Below are 6,754 nucleotides of genomic sequence, written 5' to 3' on the forward strand. Positions count from 1 at the left end.
ATGTGATTTGGTCCCTCGGTTGAATGTCAGGTCACTTTCTGTTATTTTAGCAAATACCCACAGTAAGTGGATAGAGGGTTATTTGACTCACTATTTCAAGGTTGCAGTACATATCCCTTGGTTCATTTGGTTTGGGTCTCTGGTAGAGTGAAACAGGAAGATTTATCTCATATAGGCCACTGGGGGGAAAAAAAGAAAGAGAAAGCATCATGGACACCAATGTCCTCTTGAAAAACAAACCTCAGGAAACCTACTGTCCTACTATTAGATCCCACATATTAAGAGATCACAGTCTCTCTCTCTCTCTCTCTCTTTTTTTAAATCCCATTATGAACTTTCTTGTCAACCAACTACAACACTGTCTATCAGACACAAGGTAAAAACGGCTCTCTGCTCATAATACTCCAGATCTCTCCTAGTCTCTTGACCACCTCTGTCATGCTCCTGTCCTCCACCACCTCCACCTCCACCTCCACCTCCACCTCCACCTCCACCTCCATCTCCACCTCCACCTCCACCTCCACTTTCACCACAATGGACACGATCTCCGAATCAGAAACACCATTTCCTGGATGGAGACCTGGATCTATGCTCCTTGCGGCCCTCGCAGCTTTCTTGAGATGGGCTTCAGATGCATGAAGTTGTGGAAGCCCCACCTTGGGCACTCTTCCATTTCGTACTGGCTGCAGCAGGCATCCCTGAAGTCAGTTTCTGGGGACAGCTCTGCAAGAATCGGCTGCCCATTAAACCAGCGGTTATTCAAGTCGATCACAATTTTCTCTGCATCCTCCTCACATTGAAACTTGACATACATTCCCCACCAGGTGTTCTCGTAGGTCATCACAGACATTCATCTCCTCAAGCTCCCCGTACTTTTCTTCCATCTCAGTGAAGACTTCCTCAAACTCATCACAGTGCTTCTGCACCTCCACGTAGCTCACAGCACAGTGTGAGCCATCAGCAGTCTGTGCACTGTTTTGGGGATTACGATAGATGTTTTGAATCAAGATGGTCGGTTTACTGTGCAACCGAGAACATCTGTCTCCTTGATGACATGTTCCAATTTTGAAATAAAATGAAGCTGACTTTGTCTTTCTCGGTGCGAAAGATGGAGGCCAAGTATTCCATCATTTTCCAGCGGAAGATTCCAGCACTGCAGCCAATGCTGCCGACTATCCCCGAGATCAGTCTTAATGTATTACCAGGACTGGGTACCAAGCCTTAAAAGCACAGGCCATACTTCACACAGGAGATGTTTCAAATCTAAACAATAACAACTTGTGGCATCACGCCTCCTACACTGAATTTCAAATTGATGTTCGCTCTATTTCTGTGATTTAATTCTCATTTCCAATTTGCTTATGTCTGTATTATAGTTCTATTTACTGTTAATCCATTTGAACCCCAAAATTTCTGCATATGGAAGTCAACTTGAATCACTCCAAGACGATGAAGTAGAAATGGGTAAAAAAAAAAAACTACAGGTAACAGAGAAACAACAAGTCATAAAGCTGTGTGTATAAATACAAAATTCTGATAGCAAAGAATTCTACAGGAAATGTGATTGTTATCTGTGAAATGAACTATTTTTTAATATAAGTGTAACCAGTGAATTAATCCAACAGTTGTATTTCTTTACCTTATTCTACTCCCAGTAATCACACAGAGAAACCAAGATTTATTTCTAGCTGTGCCTCAGTTGAGCAGTTAAATGATCTACATTAACCTCTAAATTCATCTGGCTACCTCCCAGCCATGGCCCCAATATATTTGCTTCTTATTATTGGTCTGGCTCTTTGGGCTTCAGGTGTGTTTCCACGGTCTTTCTTCAGATTCCTTTCTCATGGTTCCAATTCCTCCAACCCTGGCAGATCTGAAACTCCCTTTCTTTCTCTCCTGCTCATGGCTGGTAAAAGCATCTGTTTATTCTCTCTTCTGCCCAACCATCGGGTGATCAGCATTTATTAACAAAACAGAGAATAAATGGTAAGAATTGTTTACACAAATTTGAGACAGGAGGTTCTTGGTGTAGGCATTACAATGCCATATCTGTTTTGAAACAAGATATGGAACAAAGAAATTTGAATAACACAAGGGTAAACTTTATACCGTGTACAAAATCATTATGACTACAACTGTCCCCAGTAAATATAAGAGGAAAATAAAGAAGAATACAGAAATTTACATATGAACATAACATTGCACACAAACACAATATGTAAACTTACATATATCCTAAAAGATTTACTATTGAGTGAAGACTGTTGAGTTATTATGTTTTGGTCTTGTAATGGAATTGAAATTGTATTAAACATATGCCCCTTATTTTGAGGAAACTACTTTTAAGTGTTTCTACTTTGATTGCATGGTGGATCTCTAAGCTTTATTTCACAATTACCTGTTGTACATGTGCAAACGTAAAGATAGTTTTGAGGTGGTGAGCAAAGATGGAGAAGGAACACGGGGAATAAATGGGAGTGAATGTCTAATCATAGTGATGGATTAATGGGGTCTACTCCAAAATAATCTACACTGTCATGTGATAAAAATGTCTAGATTAGGGAGTTTCAATATAAATTAAGTAGAATGTTTTAAAGCTGCCATTAACTGCGACAGTCTTGCACTAGTTGGCCAGTGGTACACTCAACATTTAGTGATGGTGACATACTCATACTTGATTTGAATCCAAACATATCATATTCTCCTGGTGATTAAAATCCTTCACCCAACAAACATTTTTTTTTGCTACATCGACATTATGTATTGAGTATATTTTGTGTTGCAAATTTTATGAGAACATTTCCTTTACCTTTGATTTCCTCTCATAAAAGAGAAAGTAGTTTGCCCTATATAAGCTAAAGACCTTACTCTGTCTAGTGAAATCTGAAGACTTTCAGAGAAAGTTTCTGCTGTACATTAAAATGGACTTTTCTGAAGCAAACCTAAATAATTCACTAGTGTTGACTTCACTTACTTATTTTGTCTTCATTTAGTTTTTTTCTGAGGACCAAACTGGAATGCTTTTCAACTGTAATGAACTATGCTTTTCTGCTCATAAATTGAAGGACAAATGCATCAAATCTTTTCTTCTTTCTTTTTTGTTTATTTTGGCTATGAGCATTAAAAAGACTCAGTATATAAAACACTGTTTAACTCCAGCAAATTACTTTTATTTTTATTTTATTTTTTAAATCTTGATGCCTGTTTGCTTTCTAATAAGGAAATTTAAATGGGGGTAAGTGTGGGGAGAATCTGGGAGGAACTGGAGGGGATGTGGTCAGAATATATTTTATGAAAAAAATATCTATTTCCATACAATGGAAATTGTAGCAGCACTTGAGTAAAAGAATGCAGTATAATTATTATTATAATACAAACATGCATTAATCATTTAATTTACCTATTGCTTATTTTTTAAGTACACATTTACAAGAGTGTTAGATAATTATTATCATTAGCCACTGAGAGAAGAGAAAATCTTTCTACAATTTTCATGCCCTGTGTAAGATTACCATGGTACTAAGTGAAAGGACCAGAGCTGTCTTAATTTTCATTGGCACTTTAGTGGCACAGGGCTAGAGTAAAGGATGGCACGAAAGGAAACAGCTGACTTTTTTCTATAATGAACATACTTTTGTGATAATACCATTAATCCAAACACAAGAGCAGGATCCTCATGGAATTTAGCTTATTCTAAATCTTGCATCACTTTGATTAAATAAATCTTTTTGTTACCTGTATCTCCATAAACAAGTTTTCCAAAAGCTCATTAAACATTTTGTTTCTATATAATTAATCATGTTTTTTGTCCTTAATTATCATTTTGAATTCCTTCTGTCTTTGCAAGATAGAGAGAAACAATGTAAGTAATTGAAAACAAACTCTAGAAACTGGAGAAACAGTCAACACTGTGCGCAACCAAGCAAATGATGAACCTAGAAAACATCAATTAATAGAAAATGCAATGCAAGGTGCATGGCATTCTCACTCTCTGTCCCTTGGCATATCTAGTTTCAAACACTCATACCAACCTGTGCTCTGGAATGGGGCACACTCATACCAGTCTGTGCTCTGGAATGGGGCATACCCATACCAACCTGTGCTCTGGAATGGGGCACACCCATACCAACCTGTGCTCTGGAATGGGGCACACTCATACCTGCCTGTGCTCTGGAATGGGGCACACTCATACCAGCCTGTGCTCTGGAATGGGGCACACCCATACCAGCCTGTGCTCTGGAATGGGGCACACTCATACCAACCTGTGGTCTGGAATGGGGCACACTCATACCAGCCTGTGCTCTGGGATGGGGCACACTCATACCAGCCTGTGCTCTAGGATGGGGCACACTCATACCAGCCTGTGCTCTGGAATGGGGCACTTGTCTTTTCCTGACTTCCTGAGGAAGAGTAGTTGTGGCCCTACTGACAGATGTTTCTATATGTCAATTCTAATACATCTGTGGGATGCCTAAAGAATGAACATGCAAAGATTTTCTGTTTGATTATCTTAGAAGTTATACTGGCCTTGTAAACAGTGGGCATTATTCAAAAGCACAAGAAAAACTGAAGGTGCTTAGGCCAGAAGAATACAGATGAAAAGAAAATGGCCTACATAAATCCAGAGAAGAAGATCTGAGGGGTGACAATCAGGGTATTCAATAGCATCTATGTATAAGAGAGCATTAAGAAAGTCATTAACAGACCAAGACAAAACACACCCCGAGCAAAGATGTAAGGTATTGCTAATTTTCCCTTATGTCTGGTCTACAGGTCCTGTGCAGGCTGATGGCACTTATGACATCAAAAGGAAGCCAGTATATAGTATCTGCACAGACTAATAGTGTTTACCCCTCCTTTTTCTTGCTTGTTCTCTCACTTCCTCTCTGCATTAAAGGAAATCTCTATTGGAGAAACAAACGGGGGCTGATGAGATGGCTCATGGATAAAAATCATTTGGCATTCATGAAGGAGTTCCTGAATCCCATTACTAGTACCATATCAGGTAGGTTAGAACCTCCAGTCCCAGGAAATTCTCTTCTGGTCTCCACAGGCACCAGAATTCACATGACATACACACACATAGGTGCAGGTATACACATATATACATAAGATAAAAAATAAATATTGAAAACAAATGAATTAAAACCACCCAAATATAAGCTCATGAATTCCACAATTTTCAATAGTTCACACACACACACACACACACACACACTCACACACACACACACACACACACATACACATGCATATACACACACATACAAATCAAAACTGTAGATGAGTGAATTTGACTTCTAGAATTATAACAGTCAAATGAGCATACTTGAAAAAAATGTCAGAATAATTGAATTCATTAACTAATTGAGAACAAAGAAACATGTTATTCAAAGGGACAAAATGAATGGACAAAAGCCAGAGTCAATGGTTCTAAAATACAGGACTTGTTATAGACCAGAATACGTGATCAAATAAGCTGAAAGTGCTAAAGGCAAATACGAACCAAAACTAAAGAAAATGACAAAACAGGAATATTGGCTAGTTCAAACTTAACTTCACCTAATCTACTTTAAAAAAACCAAAACAAACAGAATTTTAAAAAAAACACTAAATTTACACCATTCTCTGAAGGCTGCAGTCAGTTGAGCACAGACACACTACCGAGGCATATGGGGCAAGAGGAAGCCTGCTGGGCTGGGGGTTGGGGAACTCGCAGGGCTTGTTGATTTCTGACCAGTACTCCTGATACACCTCAGTACAGCTTTGTCAGTTAAACCCTACTCTCTAGGAAGCTGAACAGCCCAGCTTACGTTTCCTTAAACCTATTTTTCACTATGATAGCACTTTGATAAAATGGCCAGCAACCAGCCCTGGCCAAAGGGTCCACATACCATGTCCTGGAGCAGCTATAGTAAGTGTGGATTTCTAAGAATGGCCATGTTTTCCTTCATGTAAGTGCCTGTTCAGAGTTTCAAGGTTTCAAAATGCCAAATATTTTCATGGTCACCTGCATGTATAATCTAGGGACCATTCAGAGAGATTCTGAAAAACAATTGTACTTAACCAGCCTCAAGTTGTACAACTATGATATATAAAATAAATAATTTGAAATAGAAAAAAATTAATATCTAAGTGAAATGAAAATGCCACCAACATTTCTGCAAGACAGTTTAATGTGTAGTCCTGCTCTCACCTACTCTCCCAGGAAGAGACTTAGGAGTCATGCACAGGGGAAGACATGTCATACAGTCCTAGTGCCCATAAAGGGGTCTCTGAGACCAGGATTCCCAAGGCCACGGAGTGCTATTAGTAGTCAAGCATAAAACACTATGCTTGCCCCTCAAATGGTTTAGCTACCCACCCATCTCTCTGTGAGCACAACTGAAGCCTGTTTTTACTGATCCTGCCACTTGCAGTGATTATCAAGAGACCTGAGACTAATCTTGTAACCTGAGCTTCAGATAATCACAGGCCCACAAACCTTGATTCCAGCCTTGTACCTTGACACAGACTATGGCTCATTCAGTCTAAAAGGGAAACTGTATCACAATCAAAGATAATCTGAAAAAGTAGTTTACATCAATAAATGCTGACATTTCAAATGAAACATTTCAAGCAAATACCTGAACTATGAAATCTTTAAAAAGGCAAACCAAACCAAGAGTTGGTCTTTCGAAAGAACTCCACATCCTGTTTTTTATCTCAGCCTCTCTTTGCTGAATTCAGTCAGTAAGATAGCCTGTGGCTAACA

The 6,754-nt window shown here is 39.0% G+C and overlaps 1 pseudogene; it reads right to left on the reverse strand.

Moving 5' to 3' along the window:
• Positions 1 to 586: 586 nt before the first annotated feature.
• LOC116071035 lies at positions 587 to 1,131 on the reverse strand (annotated as a pseudogene).
• Positions 1,132 to 6,754: the final 5,623 nt, after the last annotated feature.

Source organism: Mastomys coucha, unplaced genomic scaffold (assembly GCF_008632895.1).
Source record: "Mastomys coucha isolate ucsf_1 unplaced genomic scaffold, UCSF_Mcou_1 pScaffold22, whole genome shotgun sequence".
In the NCBI taxonomy this organism is placed as follows: Eukaryota; Metazoa; Chordata; class Mammalia; order Rodentia; family Muridae; genus Mastomys; species Mastomys coucha.